Source organism: Triturus cristatus, chromosome 1_1 (assembly GCF_964204655.1).
Source record: "Triturus cristatus chromosome 1_1, aTriCri1.1, whole genome shotgun sequence".
NCBI lineage: Eukaryota > Metazoa > Chordata > Amphibia > Caudata > Salamandridae > Triturus > Triturus cristatus.
The window spans coordinates 36,734,732-36,756,091 of NC_140579.1; the positions used below are offsets into that span (position 1 = coordinate 36,734,732).

General features: G+C 50.1%; 1 protein-coding gene across 1 annotated transcript in view; it reads left to right on the forward strand.

Moving 5' to 3' along the window:
- The first annotated feature begins 6,707 nt into the window (after positions 1-6,707).
- LOC146869278 (UPF0739 protein C1orf74 homolog) overlaps positions 6,708-21,360 on the forward strand; it is a 38,556-nt gene continuing 23,903 nt past the window's right edge. The window contains exon 1 of the mRNA XM_085653654.1: positions 6,708-6,921. The gene's annotated coding sequence lies outside the window, so the exon portion shown is untranslated. The remainder of the gene's footprint in view (positions 6,922-21,360) is intronic.

Genomic DNA, 21,360 nt, shown 5'->3' on the forward strand with positions numbered 1-21,360 from the left:
GTTTTAAGGCAACAATACAAATGTAAAGGTAATTTTGGCGATTAATGGTCCTGCTGGAGAGAGATGGAAGTTTTATCTAGTGGCTGTTTCCACTCATGCTAACATGCTAAAGTAGCGCAGAGGATTAAGATGCCTGCTGCAAGGAACATGTTTCTGTGTGTTCAGAGGTTTTCAAGCAACAATAAAAATGTTTAAGGTTACTTTAGCGATTAATGTTTATGTCAGGCAACAATAAAAATGTAAAGTAAACTTTGGTGAATAAAGTTCCTGCAGGAGAGAGACAGAGTTTTATCTAGTGGCTGTTTCGACTCATGTTAAATTGACGCAGAGCATTAAGAGCCCTGCAAAGAACATGTCCTTGTGTGTCTGTAGGTTTTCAGGCAATAATAAAAATGTAAAGGTAACTTTGCCAATTAATATTCCTGCTGAAGAGAGATCAGAGTTTTATCTAGTGGCTGTTTCCACTCATGGTAAAGTAGTGCAGAGGATTAAGATGCCTGCTGCAAATAACATGTTCTTGTGTGTCCTGGGATTCTGAGTCAAAAATAAAAATGTAAAGTTAACTTTGTAAATTAATGTTCCTGCAGGAGACAGATCGGAGTTTTATCCAGTAGCTGTTTCCACGCAAGCTAAAGTTTCGCAGAGGATTAAGATGCCTGCTGCAAAGAACATTTACTTGCGTGATCAGAGGTTTATAGGCGACAATAAAAATGTAAAGTTAACCTTTGCAAATAATGTGTCTGCGGGAGAGAGATCGGAGTTTTATCTGGTGGCTGTTTCCACTCATTCTGAAGTAGCGCAGAAGATTAAGATGCCTGCTGCAAAGAACATGCTCTTGTGTGTTCAGAGGTTTTCAGGCAACAATAAAAATGTAAAAGTAACTTTGGCGATTAAGGGTCCTGCAGGACGGAAATGGAAGTTTTATCTAGTGGCTGTTTCCACTGATGCTAAAGGATCACAGAGGATTCAGATGCCTACAGCAAAGAGCATGTCCTTGTGTATCGAGAGGTTTCCAGGCGACAATAAAAATGTAAAGGTAACCGCGGCAATTCACTTTTCTGTGGGATAGAGATCAGAAGTTTTATCTAGTGGCTGTTTCCACTCATGCTAAAGTAGCGCAGATAATTAAGATGCCTGCTGCAAAGAACATGTCCTTGTGTGTCTGTAAGTTTTTAGGCAACAAAAAAAATGTAACGGTAACTTTAGCGATTAATGTTCCTGCAGGAGACAGGTCGGAGTTTTATCCAGTGGCTGTTTCCACTCAAGCTAAAGTTTCGCAGAGGATTAAGATGCCAGTTGCAAAGAACATTTCCTTGTGTGTTCAGAAGTTTTCAGGCAACAATAAAAATGTATAGGTAACTTTGGCGATTAAAGTTCCTGCGGGAAAGAGATGGAAGTTTTATCTAGAGGCTGTTTCCACTCATGCTGAAGTGGCGCAGAGGATTAAGGTACCTGCTGCAAAGAACATGCTCTTGTGTGTTCAGAGGTTTTCAGGCAACAATAAAAATGTAAAGGTAACTTTGGGGATTAATGTTCCTGCTGGAGAGAGATGGGAGTTTTATCTAGTGGTTGTTTCCACTGATGTTAAAGGATCATAGACGATTCAGATGCTTACTGCAAAGAACATGTCCTTGTGTATCGAGAGGTTTTCAAGCAACAGTAAAAATGTAAAGGTAACTTCGACAATTAATGTTTCTGTGAGAGAGAGATCGGAAGTTTTTTCTAGTGGCTGTTTCCACTCATGCTAAAGTAGCGCAGAGGATTAAGATGCCTGCTGCAAAGAACATGTTGTGTGTTCAGAGGTTTTCAGGCAACAATAAAAATGTAAAGGTAACTTTGGGGATTAATGTTCCTGCTGGAGAGAGATGGGAGTTGTATCTAGTGGCGGTTTCCACTCATGTTAAAGTAGCGCAGAGGATTAAGGTGCCTGCAGCAAAGAACATGTCCTTGTGTGTGTGTAAGTTTTTAGGCAACAATAAAAATGTAAAGGGAACTTTGGCGATTAATGTTCCTGCTGGAGAGAGATGGAAGTATCTAGTGGCTGTTTCCACTCATGCTAAAGTATTGCAGAGGATTAAGATGGCGGCTGCAAAGAACATGTCCTTGTGTGTTTATACATTTTTAGTCAACAATAAAAATGTAAAGGGAACTTTGGCGATTAATGTGCCTGCTGGAGAGAGATGGGAGTGTAAATTAGTGGCTGTTTCCAGTGATGCTAAAGTAGCGCAAATGATTAAGATGCATGCCTGCTGCAAAGAACATGTTCTTGTGTGTTCAGAGGTTTTCAGGCAACAATAAAAATGTAAAGGTAACTTTGGCGATTAATGTTGCTGTTGGAGAGAGATTTAAGTTTTATCTCGTGGCTGTTTCCACTCATGCTCTAGTAGTGCAGAGGATTAAGATGCCTGCAAAGAACCTGCTTTTGTGTGTTCAGAGGTTTTCAGGCAACAATTGGGCCAGTTTGATTTCTAATGCTGAAGCATCACCTGGAAGGGCTCCCACTGGCTCATAACCTTAAATATTTCAACTGTTGGGGGTGAGCAGCACTCGCGGAGCCAGAGTGTTGGCACGAAGAACTCAAAATGTCATTATCCTGCTCCGGATGACAATTAGATGCCCCGATGGCAGGCCGAATAGAGCAGCGGGAGGAGAGCAGCGCCCTACTCGCTGACTGCCCCTCCCCAACATGCTGCCACGGCCCCGAGAGGCTGTGGCCGTGCTGGTCGGCACACCCAAGCGGCCAAGGCCCTGACCTGTTCTGAGATCCCGCATAGCGGAGAGTGAACAGCGCGGCCTGATTACCCCCCCATGCGACACTTGCCCACGTGGGCAGAGGCCCCGTCTCATCTGCCCCCAAGCCTTTAAAGACCAATACGCCTTGGAAAAGACCAATAACATTCGCTCCTGGAAACGAGGGGAGAAAGTAACTTTACCTGCTACCCTGGCCGAGCCACTGTGGCGTTGCCCATCGTGACACTTCCCCCAGTACCTGATGATGCTTGTCTGGGAGTAGCCGAAGAAAGAGGGTGGAAATGCACTGCTGGCTCTTGCCTGCACAGATAAACAGAAAGTAAAAGCCTTAATCCACATTACCGCCCCCGTGCTGCGTAAGTGGCCCAACACAGCCAAACGGAAATTATTGCTGAAGTCACGATGAGGCATGTAACGCGTGTTGAAGCGTTTGAACCAATGACCGGATGTCCAGTAAGCGGGCCGGGCCCAGTCCTACTGCATGTGCCACCCCAAAATCACAACCATTAAGACCCAGGAAATAAACGCAAACCTTTGGGATAAGAGTCAGAGACCTTGCACCCTAGGCCATGGTGACTCATGCGAGACATCCCCGAAACCGCCCCCATGGCCCGCAGACATTGCGCTAACCTGATGATTCCGAGGCACCGAGGGGGGCCAGGTGGGAGGAGAACCTGTGCCGAAGAGCCCAGCATGTGCCTGGCCAAGAAGCCCCCCACACCATAATCACAATGCAAGACCTTGTGTGCAAAAACTTCAAAACCTTTTCATTTGCAAAGCCCATTGCTCTTGATTTATCTACGACCTCCCTAGCGAGAAATTTCCTTTGAATTCTCCGATGTATTTCCCGGCATCTCCTCCACTATTAGCAGAAGGATGTACAGACTGTATGGCACAACTGGGAGACACAGAAATATGCTCTTCTGTATATGGAATTTGCATTACAGAAATCTGGTAAAAGGCAGGGGTGAGATGACTATGGTCAAAGGCAAAAGGGGAGCTTTAAGCAAGGCCCGCCATAAGCCCAGCCAAGCGCATCTAAGTGGTGATAATACAATACAATCTGACACGCACCAGAATGAGGCAGGTTTCCAACAACTATCGCGATTCCACTCTGGCCCTTGCTGTGACTTAGCTGGAAATCGAGATGTTCCCCATGGGCGCACAGAGAAACATGTCAAGGTGCCTGAAATCACGCAGCACCTCTCGCCGTCTGGCCACTAAAACAAGGCATTACACCAAGAATGTTTAATTACTCTATACCGTGCTAGTGATGAAATGCAGGAAACCCATTACAATAGTAATGAAAAACTCTGGCGTGTACGGAGACCATAACCGAGGGACAGTGCCACCCCGTGGCGTAAACACCTTACTGCACCCAGAGTATTGTACATGTACAGCTAATAATAGTGCAAACCCCAGCGGTCCCACATGCCTCCAATCACTCCAGGGACCGCTGACATGGGGACCTCAAGGGGGGAGCAGGGGCTTTGCGCACGCGACCCTGAATGCCTGCGCTCCCCTGATAACACCGATGCGGACCCTGGATGAGCGGCACGCCGCATCCCACCATTCAAGGCCTCTCCGAGGAACCAAGCACCATATGAGCCCTCAGTACAACAAAAGCGGGCCAACCCAAGCGACCCCACATGCCCCCGATCATTGCCGAGGCCGTGCACCGGAGTACCTCCCGGGGTGCAGGGCAGGGGCTTAGCGCACGCGACCCGCGGCTTGGCCTCTGCACCCCCACTGTCCCCTCACCTAAATACGGCGTGATGCCTGAAAGCACAACACAACCTGTGAAATCACAACCCATCCCCGAGAGCGAACGACTCACTGCAATAGAAATCAACCCGGCCACCGGAGGAAAAAACAGCACACCGACACCAGACCAGGCCTCTGGACGGAGCGACCAGAAAGCACACAATCGGCGTCAGGGCGAGGGGACAAAGAGGCCGCCAGGTGGGCGGGGGAGGAATTTATACCTCTCCCCGAACCCCACCCCGGCCGGAAGTAACGCACGGGACCCCAAGGGGGTCTCTGGACACTAGGCTGCCCAGTGTGCCATCTTGTGGCCCTAAAGGGGCCGCCCTCTTATGAGCACTGTGCACCACCCATAAGATGCTTGGGGGTAAGGGCCCAGATATTGTTTCCTCTTTTGTCCAACCTTACAAAGCTCAAAGACAGTTACGCTCTAGTGATCTTCATCTGGAGTTCGTTCCCAGAATTAGGAGGTCTAGAAGCGGCGGCCGCCTCTTTTCTTATAATGCCGCTGTATTTGCGTAAAGAATCAGATCACTCCGTCTTTCGTAAAAAGTTGAAGACCTGGCTCTTTCCACACTGATTGCCTTAGTCTAGTGCGGTCTCGACCCTAGCGCTGGGATGCCTTTGGGTAACCGTGCGCTTTATAAATGCTATTTCATTTCATTTCATTTTCATTCATTTCCCCTGCGGTGACTTTGTTGGTCAGCCTGCAGTGTGCGGGTATTAACCACAGCATCCCCGTGAACTACGTGGTTCATTTGAAAACCTGCAGTGCGCGGGTATTAACCACAGCATTGCCGTGAACTACGTGGTTCATTAAGGGGCGTTAGCGGACCGACCGTACATGGTCACACGTAACAGCGCGCACCTTGTTTTAGTTATTGTCTGTGTCTTCACCAGGTTTCAGGCTGGCCACTGTATAATTGTCATTTGAAATAGAATTAATACGTTGGTGCATCACATGTGTGTCTTGGGATGCATTGTTGCCAACGACGCTGAACCCTTTTACTTTGCAAGCTCAAAGCCATACATACCCTCGTTTAGTGCAGCCCTTGAGCACCATACAGTCGCAAGGATCTTTGCTCCGGCAGGCTCATGCGGCTCCTGTTCACTCGCCACTCCAGCCTCGCGCTGATCCACCTTCCCAACCCCCTTTATAAATGCATGCGCAGTCTGCTGTCGGGGGACGTGAAACACTAGCGCAAAACGTATTACTTCTGCTTAATGTTGATACAGCTTTCTAAAGGTGGTCACATAAACGTCCCTGGCTCCTAGCAGCGTGCAACTGAGAACATGCCCCTTAACTCACTGATCTATAGAACAGTAATACATTTTGATAATCTAATACTCCATAATACTCTAGTACTCCGTAATAGTCTGTAATATTCTAGTATTCTAATTCTCCGTAATACTCTGTAAACGCAAGCTTGACCCCAACCCTGCAAGATTAATCTCCCTAATCAGGCGCATCATTAAATCGTCGCAGAAAAGGATTCTTCTACACCAGTGAGTGATACTTCACCGCCTCTCTCGGTCTATGTCAGTTGTGTAGCTCTGAAGCAGTCTCGCTGCTCCAAGCCCCCGTAACTGACAGGGAGCGCTGCTTGTACCCCAGACTCTGCGAAGGGTGGGTGAGTCTCAGGACGGTGCTGCAGGGGGTCGGTGAGATCCACTCCTGTGATATCAGGCTTGCTGTTGACAGCCCTACAGCGCCTCCTGCTGCTGGACCAGGCCTTTAGCTTAAGCTCTGACATTATTTAGTGTAGCGCCTCATAATCAATGTAGCGCCAAAAAGCATCTAATTAGCAGAGCGCTGCTCCCAACGTTAAATTTACATTCCTTCAGAGTAGGTCATTTATGCCTGCAATATGCTGTACAACTACATCAAGGCAGCCGCTTGCATAAGGCAAAGTGGCACTAAATAACAGCAATATGTGGCAACAAATTTCACGACTAGACAATGGTCTTTTACTAAAAATAACATTACCGCGTTGTTTTTGATTAATTTACAGATTATCTGACACGGGCAGCTGTTCCATTCTTTAGTCACCTTTCCAACATGGCGGCACATTTATTTTAAAGCTTTAGAGCGTATTTGGATAAACGTCCATTTTTTTTGTACGTCACCAGCATCAAATAAACTGATCACGCACGTTAACACCATTATACTCCAGGAGACACAATGGCAGAAAGGCAGGAGCACAGATGCGATCTTTTTTGGACACGGTGTAATGTTCTTATTTAATGCTATATACAGCGGGTCTGACACAGTGTGTTGAGCCAGCTTTCCTTTAACGACAGGACAAAGACAAGAGCTTTCACATGGATACACTCTGTGAATCAATATAGTTGGATTATTTAAATCAAACCTGCCCTTTATCATCGATCAGCATGGCATCATAACCGGTAAGATAAGGGAACCCGACTTTGCACTCAATTGATTCACCGCTATATATTTTTTTAAGAGAAACACGCAGCATTTGTTTTCTATTGAGGTCCCAGCAGTTGCACACTGCAGCTACCAGGCTGCCTGTTTAATTGTGTTAGCGCTCATACACATATATATATATATATATATATTTTTTTATTTTTTTTAAAAAGACCTTTATTGTTATGTTCACGATACACCGCTTTGGCCTACAACCCTTCGGGCCGGCCGCATATTGCATTCATGCACTTTGTCTTAACTAACACAGCCCAGTGCCGTCAACCCGGGGGTACGGCGGCGCTAGAAAGTGCATTCGTATCACAGTGAAAGAAGGATAATGCAGGCCTCATTTTCTCTATGTAAACCATAAACAAACGGAGAGCTCCCAACGGCGCAGGCGCCGAACGAGCAACTACTCCCCCCCCTCCCCCCCCAAACTTCCCTAGAACCAGTCACCACTCGTGCCGTAGATATACTCTGTACCCATGGGCGGCTGCGGCACCCCACCTCAGCCCCGGGAGCCACTGAAACGTGGGAGTCCTATATAGCCCCTGCATCATCCTGCTCGACTGCAGGCGGCTCACAAATACCACCCCTAAAGTCATTCCATTTGGACCATACTTCCCCCCATTTCCTGGGGCACCCTCTCTCAATATATACAGTCTTTTCTCGCAGCATGCACCAGTCCATGTCGCCGTGCCAGTCCGAGAGTCTTGGTGGAGTAGGGCTTCCCCAGAGTCTGGCAATGTTCCGTTTAGCCACCATTTGACCAAGCGTCACCCAGAGCCTACCCTTCGGTGGCAGGTCCGTTGGCTCCCAGATGTTCAGGAGACACCTCTTGGCCTCCGGGCGAATTTCCACCTCCCATACCTCCTCCATGCACTTCACCACCCTCCTCCAATAGCGTTGAATCTGGGGGCAGTCCCACAACACGTGGAAGAAGGTGCCCGTCCCCCCACATCCCCTCCTACAAAGAACTGTGTCAACCCTGCCCATGGTGTGCAACCTAGTACAGGAGAAATAGATTCTGTGTAGCAGCTTGAGTTGGATCAGGCGCAGCCGGGCAGATATCGCGACCTCCCTAGGGGAGGCTAACGCGTAGAGCCATTCCTCATCATCTATCTCAAGCCCGTCAGCGACCCACTTGTCTCTAAGGGGCAGCAACAGATCAGGGGGGTTGTTAATTAGTTTTTTGTATGTGAGGGAGATGGCGTGTTCTGGGAGGTACCCATCCAGTAGCCTATCTTCCAGCGGGGAGGCTTGCGGCGGCTTAGTGTCGGGTGGAATATTGGCCTGTAAGGAGTGCCGCACCTGCAGGTATCTGAAGTATTCAGTGTGCGCAAGCTCATATGTGTCCTGCAGTTGGGCGAACGTACGGACCCCCGCGGGGCCCCAGATGTCTCTGATTTGGGAGATGCCTATAAGGTCCCAGTTGCGGAAGCCCTTAGTGCGTCCAAGATTACCCAATTGTTCAGACGCCCAGAGCGGCGTGGCTAGTGTTAGGACTCCCTCCCATCCGAGCTTCCTCTGGGCCATACGCCAGACTTGAACCGAGTGAAGGGTAGGACCCGTGAGGTTGTGCGTACCTCGTTTGGAGTAGAGTGCTCTCTCATAGTTCCCACCGGGAAGCAGCCACCGATCCATACCGAAGGCTGGGTCGTTCCCGTCACCATATGTCCCGTGATTTATCGCTGTGAGATGGGCCGCCCAGTAATACTTACGAATATCGGGAAGGGCTATACCGCCGCCGTACCACCCCAACGTGAGTTTATTCAGCGAGATTCGGGGCGACCCTGCCCAGAGGAGGTCCCGCAGCGCCGCCTCTATCGCCGCAAAGTAGGTGTTAGGGACTAAGTCGGGATAGTTTTGTAACGCATATAGGAACCGTGGCAACCCCAGCATCTTGAATAAGGCTGCCCGACCCAACAACGACATTGGCAGGCGCTGCCAGGCCTTGGCCTCCCTCTGCAGCCGAACCAACGGTGGCTTGAGGTTGCGCTCGTATAACAGGGTCTTGTCAGTCGTGATGAATATTCCCAAATACCGGAAACCGTCGTCCGCCACCCTGATAGGGCACGCGTCTGGGAGCCTCGGGGGGTCGCCCTGCAAGACGTAAAGATGTGATTTGGCCCAATTGATCCGGAAGCCAGAATTACGCCCAAAACTCGCAAATATGTCGAGTGCCACTATGAGGGACCTGCGCGGCCTGCAAAGGTATAAGAGAATGTCGTCGGCATAGAGGGATATTCTGTCCTCCCACCCCTCCGTCCACGCTATACCTCTGAGATCTACGTCCTGCCTTATCCAGGCCGCGAGCGGCTCAAGGGAGAGGGCAAAGAGAAGAGGAGAGAGGGGGCAGCCCTGCCTAGTCCCTCTGGCAAGCGGGAACACCTCGGACAATTTGTTATTAACCAGTACCTGCGCTAGGGGTTCGGTGTATAAGAGACGCACCCAGGCTATAAATTGAGGCCCAAATCCGAATTTATGCAGAACTGCAAACATGTATGGCCACTCTAAGGTGTCGAAGGCCATCGTGGCGTCTAGGGAGACCACCACTGCGTCTTCCTGCAGTCTGTGGCGCTGCCCCAGAACACCGTGCAACCGTCTGATGTTGAGGGCCGTGTTACGGTGAGGCATGAATCCCGATTGGTCCGGATGGACCAACGAGGGAAGCACTGCCTTAAGCCTGTTGGCAAGCGTCTTTGCCAGTATTTTGGGCTCCGCATTGAGGAGCGAGATTGGCCTGTAGGAGGCACAGGAGTCCTTGGGTCTCCCGTCCTTAGGGAGTGCCACTATAGTCGCGATGCGCTGGTCGCGGGGTAGGACCCCACTTTCCTTGCTTCGGTCGAACATGAGCTTCAAGTATTTGCTCGTGACATCCGGACGGAGTTTGTAAAGCTCTATCGGAAGGCCGTTGGGTCCGAGAGCCTTTCCCGGGCGAAGTTCCCCTATTGCACGCTGCAGTTCGGATTCGGTGATCGGGCCATCCATAGTTTCACGATCTTCTTCCGAAAGGGAGGGCAAGCGAATGTCCGTTAAGAGGACCCTGGAGTCCTCCTCCGGCCTATCAGACTCACTCCGATAGACCCGCTGGAAGTGTCTCGCGAATTGGCTAACTATTTCCCTGGGTTCTGTCACTACAGTCCCAGACTCGGTGCGTATTTCAGGCACCACCTTGCTGGCTTGTTGTTTTTTCTCCAGCCAGGCTATCAATTTCCCCGCTTTATCTCCCTGATCATAGATCGTGCCAAGCTTATGTTGAGCCACTGTTTGAGCCTCCTGGGTGACCAGAGCCCTATATTCCGCCGCCTTCAGCTGCAGTTTGTGTCTAGCTTCACAACCCCCCCCCCGCAGTCGCCTCCCCCTCCAGAGCCTCCAATTCCGCCTCAATCGTGGTAACCTGCAGGCGCCGCTCCCGACGTCGTGCCGCTATGACCGAGAGCGCCTCCCCTCTAATCACGGGTTTAAATGCCTCCCATAGGGTGACCGGGGAGTCTACGGAGCCAAAATTCTCATCAAAGTACTGGGAGATTGAGTCGGACACGTGTTTCCTGGTGTCCTCATTTTTCAATTGCCAAGCGTTCACGGGCACTATCCCTCCCTCCCGGTGAGTGCCAAAGACGATGTGTGTACGGACAGGTGAATGGTCGGAGATACCCCTAGGCAGGAGCTCCGTCTCCCGGACTGTCATATCGGGCTGCAGGAGGGTAAGGATATAATCTAGTCGTGAGAAGGAGTGGTGCGACCCCGAGAAGAAGGTAAAGTGGGTGTCTGTAGGGTGGAGCAGCCGCCAAACATCTGTGAGTCCGAAGCTGTCAATAAATTCCGCCAACCACCCCTGCCCTCGAGGGAGGTCCCGGGGAGGCTGCCTATCACGGGTTCCTGACACCACGGCGTTAAAGTCCCCGCCTAGCATCAACTGACCCCCGGGAAGGGAAAGGAGTAGCGCCCCCAGATCCGCGAAGGCCCGGGCCTGGAGGCCCGGCGGGATGTATATGGAAAGCAGGGTAAGTGTACGTCCCTCCCACCGTCCAGAAACAGCCGTGAAACGGCCCTGCGGATCAGTTTTGACCAGGTCTATATGAAAGGGCAGTGAGCGCCGCAGGAGGATCCCCACTCCCCGGGAACCAGATGTAAAGCCAGAGTGCGCCGCCAGCATGAAACCATACCTATTCAGTGCCTGACAGACATTACCCATCAAATGAGTCTCTTGCAGCAGCACCACGTCCGGCTGGTGCCGTTTGAGGAATTGCAGGACGATAGTGCGCTTAAGCCTGTCCCCCAACCCATTGACATTCCAGCTTAGGACTTTTAGACTCTTCTCCCATCGGCTATCCATCGCCCTTGCTCTGCAGGGTGCCTCGTCCCACCACCCCAATGTTCCGGCTGCCGCAGTGATGACCTAGTTCGTGTGACCATAAACTCCCCCCTCCCCCCCCCCCAACTCAAAACCCCCAACCTCCCCGCCACCCCTTGCCCAACAGATCCCCCCCTCCCTGCCCCCTGCTCCGTGGGCTCAAAACTACCCACCACCCCAATTAGCAGAGCGCCTGTCGCCCAACCCTACCCCGGTGAGAGCCCACCGAGGAACTTACGTGGGAAGGTCGTGAGCCAGCCCAATCCTGACCGCCTGCCCGTGGTGCCCAGGTAACACAGCCCCCAGGTCCACAAAACATCTGCTACATAAGGAGCCCGGCTAAGCCACCCCAGGCGTTAAAGTCTAAGCACCTCATGGAGCATGCCAGTCTCACAGTTAACAACCATAATACTTTACTGTCCGTTGGCTTCTATGTCGGGCGTCCATGGCTCATCTCACTGCGTCGTCTCTAGGCGTGTCCCAACGAGGACTATTCGATCTTGACCGCCAAGACCGCTGGCTCTGCTCTCCCCTGTCCACTCGCCCCGTCGCTGACCCGGGGGAGGAGTTCCCCACGCTTCTCCGCTGTTCACCATCGCGCCGTGGGTCCCGGGACGTATCCTCTGAGTCCAGCCACTCCTGCACCGCCGCAGGCGATGTGAAGAAATGAGATTTGCCACCAGCTATGACCTTCAATTTGGCAGGAAAGAACATCATGTACCGAATCCCGCGGTTACGGAGCGCCGCCTTCACCCCCTGAAAGGAGCGCCTCTCCTGCTGAACCTGGAGTGTGAAGTCTGGGAAGAAGCGAACAGTGGCGCCCTCGTACTTCAAATCCCCGTGTTGCCTAGCCGCCTGGAGAATTGCATCGCGGTCTCGATAGTTTAGGATTTTGGCGATGATCGTTCGCGGGAAGGCCCCTGGTTTGGGTTTCGGGATCGGGGCCCTGTGCGCCCGCTCGACCGTGAACAGTTTAGACAGTCTCTTGGGTTTAAGGTGTTGAAGGATCAAATCCTCGATAAAGAGTTCCATACAGTCCCCTTCAAGGCCTTCCGCCACACCAACCACACGGATGTTACTTCTCCGGGCCCGGCCTTCCTGGTCGTCGAGTCGCGAAGCTAGCAGTCTATGCTGGTGGATGAGTTCGTTAACCCTCCCGGTGAGCCGCTTCTCGGATTCTTGCAGGGTGACGATGTCAGCTGCATTGGTTTTAGAGCGGTCGGTGGTGGTCCCCAAGTCAGCCCGGAGCAAGTTAACTTCTATTGTGATCTTGTCCATTTTCGTCTCCAGGTTGGTGCCCAGGGTTTGAATCGCGGCCATGATGGACGTCAGGGAGGGTTCCGCCTGGCCTGCCGCCTCCTTCGCCGTCCCACCAGGTTGCGTCGCCGGTTTGGCCACTGTGTAGTTGTCCAGTTTGTTGGACTGGGTCGCGGCTCCTCCTTTAGGCCGCATGGCGCCGCCGGTACCTCCGGGGACAGCGTCCCCCTTGCCCCCTTCGCTCGGAGGCGCCCGCAGGGGGCCGCGCCAGCTCCGGTCGCCCAAGTGTAGTCGGGCGCAATCCTGGCACCGCCGGCACTCCCCTGGTCGAATCGCCGGGTAGGGGGCCCCCCCGACGAACCTTGCGCGTCCGCTGTTTGGTCAGGAGCCTCAGTCGCCTTTCGGGCCGAAGATCGTTCGCCCAGGTCGCACCAACGGTAATGAACAGGGGCCCCAGCCGGCGGGCCACACGTGTCACCCCAAAGCAACTGCCCCGGCTGGTCTCACGTCCTTGCCCCTGCCGAAGCAATCCGGAGGTTAGCGGCCCACCGCCGAGATCACGGCGCCTCCTGTCTCATCGCCAGACACGCAGGGCCCCTGCCGCCGCACTCCGCTCCTCTCTCTGTTCGGCCCTCAGTCACCGATGGCAGGCTGCAGGAAGCCAACGGCCCCCAGGCTCCGCTGGGGGAACAGCGCCGTCCTCGGCGGCGCCCCTCCGCGCGCCGCACGCGTCAGGCCGAAGCCGGGGCTCCAAGTAGAAAGGGGGCGGCCCCGCAGCTCCGGAGCGAGGCACTCGGCCGCCGCCGTCGTTCGCGGCAGCCGCGTCAAGCCCTCCGAGGGTCCTCGGGGTCCGCAAAAGCACTCCGCTGGATCACTGTGCCCTGGGGGAGCCGGGGGGCATTCACTGACCAACCCCGCAGCTCGAGTAAATGTCGGATGGTAGAGGACACCAACGGTCCCGGCGGAGCTCAGGAATCAGGCGGCCATTCCGTTCGGCGCCTGGCCACGCCCCCTCCCACATATATATATATTTTTGATTTACCATTGTGAAATGCTTATCTGCCATTTTGGAATGGTATATTAAAAGTGGCAAAATGACTGCCTGTGTGTTATGTGGGAGGCACACATGCATACCGGCATGCATCTTGCAATGGTGAAAAGCTTTCTTTAGGTGTTCCAAAATGGCTACCACAGGCGTGCATGCATGCGCCTACATTGTGACAAACTAGCAGCAGTTTTTCATTTTTTTAAATTAAATTTTACTATAAAATATATATCCAAGGAGTGCCAATGGAAAAACACAGTGGCATAGTCGTCACTTCGCTTTTGAAGGCGAGACCTATTGGCCAATGCTTGTTGTTGTTGGAGCAGGGAGACCGCTTGTCTCTGTTTGGTGAAGGCCTCGTGAACACAGCCACTTCTGTCAGACTGTCACTGTATAGCACTAGCATGTTGTACCACAAGTCATTATTAGAGCTTATAGTTGCGTCCATCCCCGTCGGTACAACGTAACGCTGCATGCAAGCTTTCCCACCACAGAGGTAAACCTGACAGCATGCTTCCGCATTTACGGGGCGCAAACCTTATTTTGTTGGTGTGCGGCAATTAGAACCGAGATTGAGGGTCATCCGATAGGTCTGTGTCAAGCGTCGTTTCATTTAATCATATCCTGTATTGCCGTTTGGTTATCTTACATAATTGTTCATGTTTTTGGCCATTTCCTGACCACAAGTATGTCTGCGCACGTATACTACACGTTTTCTTCTTAAAGATAATCCTTCAGAAAAGCTACAGGCGCCGTACCTGGCTGAGAGCCGGCTGTTCCAAATTTTCCTGGAATCAAATTGGAACTGGGAAGGTAAAAGTGGCATCTGGACTTATTACGTGTGACAGTGGTCGAAGTGGGGGAAAAAAAGTAGGGGAACTGTGGGCGGAGAATCAGAGGGCGGGAATAACCCAAGGATTGGCTCAGTGGGCGGAGCCAGAGGTGTGGCCAGAATGCGCAAACATCCCAATTTTTAGGTCTCGGCTTGAAGGCTGCGCTTGCGCAGTCTCGCTCCGAGATTTAATGTTTAGGAGTGGGGCTTTAACCCACCCCTTTTTTTTTTACCTCTTCTCCATTGGCTGGCCTCTGAAATACTGGTCAGCCATTGGAGAAGAGCATTGTCTCTCCAAACAAGCCCCGTCTTTTTCGGATTCGGGGTCGTGTTTTTTACTTTCTTTCTCTCCTCTGGAATGTAAACATTCCAGCCAATGGCAAGAGGAGAGAAAGAAAAACACGCCCCTGAATCCGAAAACGCCGCTGCTTTTCTCTGAGGCATTTCTGCTTGACCTCGGAGAAAGGCGGTGGTGTTAATGGCGTCCTCTCCCCTTGCTGTCGGCTCCCGTGTTCGGCTGCTGCTCTGGTCTCTGGTTTATGTGTTTCAAACCACGAATTAGAAACCCGATTTGGCACACGGTCTATAAACCAGTCAGAGCAGTCGTCTTTAAGCACCATTAAATCCCGTTCGAACAAAATGTAAAAAAAAACAAAAAAACATTTTTTTGTTATTGCCAAGAACTTTTAAAACTTCAGTTTGCGCGAAGTTTGTAGTGAATGCCGGTAGCACAGTAAAGTACACAGTCTGCGTTTCAAGCCTCGCTCTGTCATTGGATGAAAGGTTCAACGAAGGGGTGGTGTTTCACAGGCATGGATGCCATTGGGCGGCAGACCAGAGGGCTCAGGGTGGGAACATGGCAACCGGAGCCGCCGCGGCAATGGCGGAACGAGTAGGAGGCTGAATTGAGCAGTGGAGGTACTTGTCTGACTCGGCGCGAAGGAAGGTGGGGAAAATACAGGTTCGCAGCCACGTGCGGTGGCCATAGCGGTTTTCGAGGCGGCAGGCCCAGTGGAATTCAGGGCAGTGGAGCACTGTGGGGCATGTAGTTCAGTCGCTTACATTTTACGACTTCAGGGTCTGGTAATGGAACTACCTATCCCATGAGGCCAGTTCCTGGTCCTATTGTACATTGGCGCTGCCACTTCCCGGTGGTCTTCTGGGAGTTGTTGTTCTTGTAGGTGACAAGCGCGCTGATGCCCCAATACATTGTGATTAAAAGAAAGACACCGTATTTTCCCTATAAACTGCCAGAATTTTGGCCAACATGTTCTTATTTCTACCACTAGTTGAAAGAAAGGAAGTGCTTCTTGGTTGATATAATCCCCGAAGCACAATCATGGCTTTCCGAGATAGGTAGCTAACTGGTAAACCTTACTAATGACTGCTCATTAGCTAGCAGTGTTATTCTAAACTAAACTATACTCCACGCTACAAGTGTAGCGCTTTGAGCAGCTGTCGTGGATTAACGAGGTGCCTTGATGAGGATGGTAAGAGACTCCGCCCTTCAGGCCCGCACGTGAGTAGGCCACCCAGCCTGGGTATTTTATTTACCACCACTGTTTATCCAATTACAGAGGGGGTACATGAAAATGTATTAGTTGTCGAAGGTCACCCGGTGCTATTAGTTAAAAGTGTGCAGATTTCATTAAGATATTAAGAGCACTTTACTCGCATCTATGAGAAAATCGACATTAACTAAACAAAATGCCAGAATGCATGTCAGTTTTCACAGTGTTTTAGACAGTACTGGTTGCTTAGTTTCATTGCATTAATTTTTGTATTTACTCTTTTACACAGCATCCAAAGTAGGTTACCTAATGCCAAAGCCCCAAGTTGTTAAATGACCCATAGAAGGGAGTGATTTACAGTTGAGCAAATGTGTCCAAATGTAATTTTGGTAGTGCCATGGAATGATCAGCCAATGAGGTACTCGATGAGCCGGTATTTAACTACACGTTCAAAACTAACAGTATTGTGGCTGTTGTTTTTTGTACACAACCTCCTCTCTGAATGTGTTTATTTACACAGAGCTTCATCTACCAGACAGTGCTCACAGAGGGGCGACTAAAGCACAGAACAAAATATATTCATTTATCCTGAGTGTGAAGGCACCCGGAAGGCTTAGGTGCCCGCCCGGAGAGGCTAGGGATTCCAGTGCTTCTACAGACTCTGCCGTGCTCCTCTATACCAGCAGGGCAAAGCTCAGAATCTGCCGCTTCTGCTAAGAATAGGTGTGGGGGATGAGGTTGGGGCATGCGGAAGTTGCCGGCAGATTTCCAGGTTATTGAAAGTGATGATACTGCGTGAGGCAATGGAGACTGACTTTGTCAGTTTGTCTGCACCAGTCTATTTCTCTACCATCTACCGGGCTCACTGCCATGTATCCCTTTATCTCTCTTTGTTAGAGGTGCGCGAGCCAATATATTAATTAACAGGTAGAGCCAGACGGAGACTAGCCAAGCGTATACGAGCCAGTGGGCGAGCCGTGAAAATGATCGGCATGATAATCATACAGTAAACATGATGTAAATGTGTGATAATGTCTCTTCAGAATTCAAAAAAGTGCATTTCTTTAGCGCATCACCTCAGTACACAAGATCATAGCACTGAATTGAGAGGAAGTTATTAAAAGTGCTCATTTTAAGCTTGAGTTAAAACACTGCCGCTCCTCCCGCCCAACAACAATGCCATTTGTGAACTAAGAGGCGTCAGTTGCCATGCATACCCCGAATGTCGCCTAGAGTCTTATTATATTTAGGGTAACATTAAAATGTAGTTCATTAAACACGATCAGTTTTTGTACAGCACGCATCTTGAACTCGCATATTTCAAGGTGCCAATAATAAAGATGAAAACGGAAGTGCCGGCAGGCAAGAAAACACGAACGGGAGTTGGGGGGGGCAGGGGAGGGTGAGGTCTAGAAGTCACAGACTGAGGGTGGTTGCACTGACTGGCTTATTTAGACATGAACACAACAACAGTCATTTATTAATGCAATATACATTAAAAATTACTATCACCTGCCACCTAAGCCATTCTTATAGCTTTGGGGGCCTGAAATAGTCCGAATTGTCTCATTTGTAGGAGTGTGATGGTTAGTAGTTGTGTTGTTATGATCTATAGCAGCATGTCAGGGACAATGTGTGGTGCAAGTTTCAATGGCCTTCTGTCCAGAGCCCTGGCACTTTTTTTTTTTAATACAAATTAAGCACTGCCCTAGAGTGCACTGGCTGGCTCTGTGGGTGGCTCTGTGGGTGGGTGGCTCTGTGGGTGGCTCTGTGGGTGGGTGGGTGGTTCTGTGTGTGTGTATGTGTGGGTGGGTGGCTCTGTGTGGGTGCAAATGCAATAGGTCTCGCATTTGAGTGATTAAGCTTTTGACATTGTAAATAACAATGCCGTTTCTTTAAATGTTTTAAAGACAAAAACATAAACAAAAATAATGTCATGAGCAATGCCAATAGCTCTAACTTTAACAATGCCGAGACCATTGCATTGTAAATGCTTGTTAGTATTTGTTTGGCATTTCACTGCGTAGTTTACTGAACCATTGGATACACATGATTATATAAGGTTATAATGAGTTATTGACATTAAAACACATTCACAAAGTGGGATATGCTTCTAATCACAGAATGTCCCAAATACGATAAAATGTGGAAGCACAAGCCATTTGTCGCCGAGCCATGGAGTTTGTCATCAGCACTTCTCCCTTTTTCCACAACAGCAGTTCAAACATGAATGGCAAAATATCCTAGTTTGCAAATGTTTTCTATATAATTATGGCTCTTCCATATTTGCCATCTAATGCGAGATCTGTTGCATGATCTGACCATTTAAACTAATAAATTGTTTACAGCTCAAACGTATCAAAAGTTTATAAAAAATGTGAATTGTTTTCTTATGAGTGGATGGCTCATTGCAAAGGTTGACTGATCACTTTTCTCACTGTTGCATTTGTATGTTACACTGGTACTAATAAGGCAAAATCTTTCCAAAGACTGTTAGCATGTGTGCACATGTCAAAATAATAAACCATACACTCTTAAGTGCATTATAACCAAACGGTAAATGCAAACACCTTGGAATCATACCCCACACCAGTAACTGGTGTGGGAGTAGGATCCCACCCTTCCAGAGGGAGAGACATGACAGCACCGGTATATCCGGTACCAGCTAACAGAGCCCTGGCATCACAAAATGGATTCTGCCAGCCACAGACACAAGTCTGCCCTCCTGCTGCTGGATAAAACTCTGGCAGGGGAGGCCTGGACAATAGGTTTCCTGTCACAGGGAGGTGTCACCACCTCCCAGACAGGCTTTAATGTATTGGGGCTGGGTGGGTGCACTCCAAGAGTGCTTTGAAGTTCAGCACTGGGATCACATTTGGTGTCCCTGTGCATGGTCCAGCTCAAACCGGTTGCAGGGGCTACCAGCCCCTGCTCTTGCACAAAACTGGACAAAGGAAATGGGTGCAGCCACCCCTCTTTCCTGACCCTCCCATAGGTGGCTCCCTAGAGTTTGTCCCACCCCTTCCTTGGGTATAAGAAAGGAACCCCTGGCTAAAGGACTTTAGATTACACCTGGACAAAACTCTGATACTGAATCCTGGAACTTCGATGATCTACATTGAACTACATGAGTGAAGAATCTCCCTTGGAGTAAAGGAGTTACTCCCCCTTCAAGGCAGGTACCAAAGACACATCTGACCGGTTTGCATCTCCAAAGCTCCCGCCGGACTCCGAAGAATTTTGCAACACAGGAGGTGGGTTTCCATGGTCGTAGAGGTTGATCAGTGTGCACAGCAAGTCTGAGGCCCGTATCCCTTGTGGCGACCGTGCAAATCGAACCCCTGGACACCACGTCACTTTGCAGAAGCATCAGCTTTCCAACGACTCCTGCAGCTGAGCTTTGGGTCACTTGTAGTCCTGACCCCGAGCAGCATTTGCATTGAAGATTGGTCACCTACACTCCACGAGTGTTCCGTGAGCTGGCCCTTTGTGTTTTCTCTCTAGGTCACTTCGCGATCCCTAGTCTGTCAACTGGTGGGTCCCTGTAAAGGTAACTTTACTTCTAATTGGGCTTACCTGGTTGCTCCAGACATGCCCTGACTCTCTGTTGCTTGGGGAGTCCCCAGAACCTTGGCGGTCAGCACCGAAGCATCTTTTCTCTTCCTGCGTGGGTTGCTGTTTCCAAGGCTTGTTGTGTTCAATCCGAGCACCAACACCGCAGCACTCGACATCCTTTGTGGGACAGCTCGAATCCAGCTCCTGGTTGTCGTCGACGCCTCCTGGTCCTTGGGGCTGCAGAGTCAAGCTTCGCCTTTTCGCATCTGAATCACCCGACATCGTTGGACATTCGTCTATCGTGCCCCTGGTCACTGGCAAGTGACCCAGACACTGTCCCCTCTGCTTTCAGGTTCTTCTGATCTTTGATCCAGGCTTGGATCACACCAGACACTTTCTCCTTCCTGGCAGCAGCACTTTGCAGCAGATCGCCATTGAAATCAATGACGATTCCCGACACCATTTGACAACTATGCACCCGGCGTCCTTGGGTGAGGTAACTCCAGTACTCCAGTGCTCCCATGGGTGCTGGCCCTAGAAACCCCTAAGTGCTGCCGAAAATTGCTGGAGGCCAGGAAGGAGGCAGCAAGCGCTTTTAAAACCTTAATATACTTGCAAACATAATGCCTCCACCCAAAGTCAGCACCCGGTGCGGTCACACCGGTTGCACTGCCCTAGAGCTAGCCCTTCTCACGTGTCCTGTGACCTCAGTGACAGAGTCACTGTCACTATGGTATGCTGCTTCATAGGCCTGTCTGCAAGACTGGAGGTGAACTTTAGTATGGATTGTGGTGGACAAACCTTGAAGGTTAACCCACACTTGCCACTGCTAGGGTCCACCTGATGGTCTAAGGTCTTGCGCAGCCTTCTAAGGTCTAGCATAGGAATGTGCTCCCTCAGGAGTGTGGTCAGGTGGACTGGTTATTAAGGCTGAACCTGGTTCCCCAGTTCCAAATTCAGTAGCTCTGGCCATAGTGCCACATCCTTTCCCCCACTGAACACCATACTGCCCCAATGAGAAAAACTCACACTGCCTTCAACTACAACCCAATTGCTGCCTGCTATAAACACCTGGATGCGGCCCAATTTAAATGACGCACTAGACAAGAGCAATGTGCAGCCTACAAAAAAAAGTAACAACATCCTGGAAAAAGCAAACCCTCATAGGGAATGCAAAATTTAGCAAACCATGTGAAATGTAAGCAGGAACAACATGGTTACCTTAACACGTTTACACTCACTATTCAGAAATCAGTGAGTGCTTATGCCTGAAAAGTTAAGGACATGACTACAGGGCCCTGAATGGACCCATTTCAATGTCCATTGCTTATATCCTTACAAAACGTAAGCAGTATGGTAAAAAGACCACATCCCTGGACACAGTCGCAGTACACATTTTGTTTTCCAATCCACACTTTGCAGTACCTCCAGGATTGTTGCACCAGTTGCAAGCCCAGGGAAAACAAAGACAAGAAAACAAAAATAGGGCTTTAAACAAAAAAAGCGCTTCACTGGCAAACTTTGTAAAAATGGCGCTAATGTGTTTGGGTGTAAATAAAATCAATCTGGACAGTTAGCTACCACTCTGTCTTACTTTATTTAGTTATCTTTCATATTTTTAACCTTTTATTCCAGATGCTGCACTTTGGAATTAAAAGACGACATTTCCAGCAAAACATTTTTTCTTTTTGTATCCATTTCACAGGGGAGCAAATAAAAGAAAGGACAGGAAAGAGAGTGAAAACCCTGTCTTGAAGTCTCGGTTTTCAGTAAGAGAAGAACTGCTAGACAGAAAGAGAGGGAAGAAGGAAAGAGTGGTGGGAGAGTGGTGTGGGGGGGGGGGGGGGGGGGGGCAGCTGA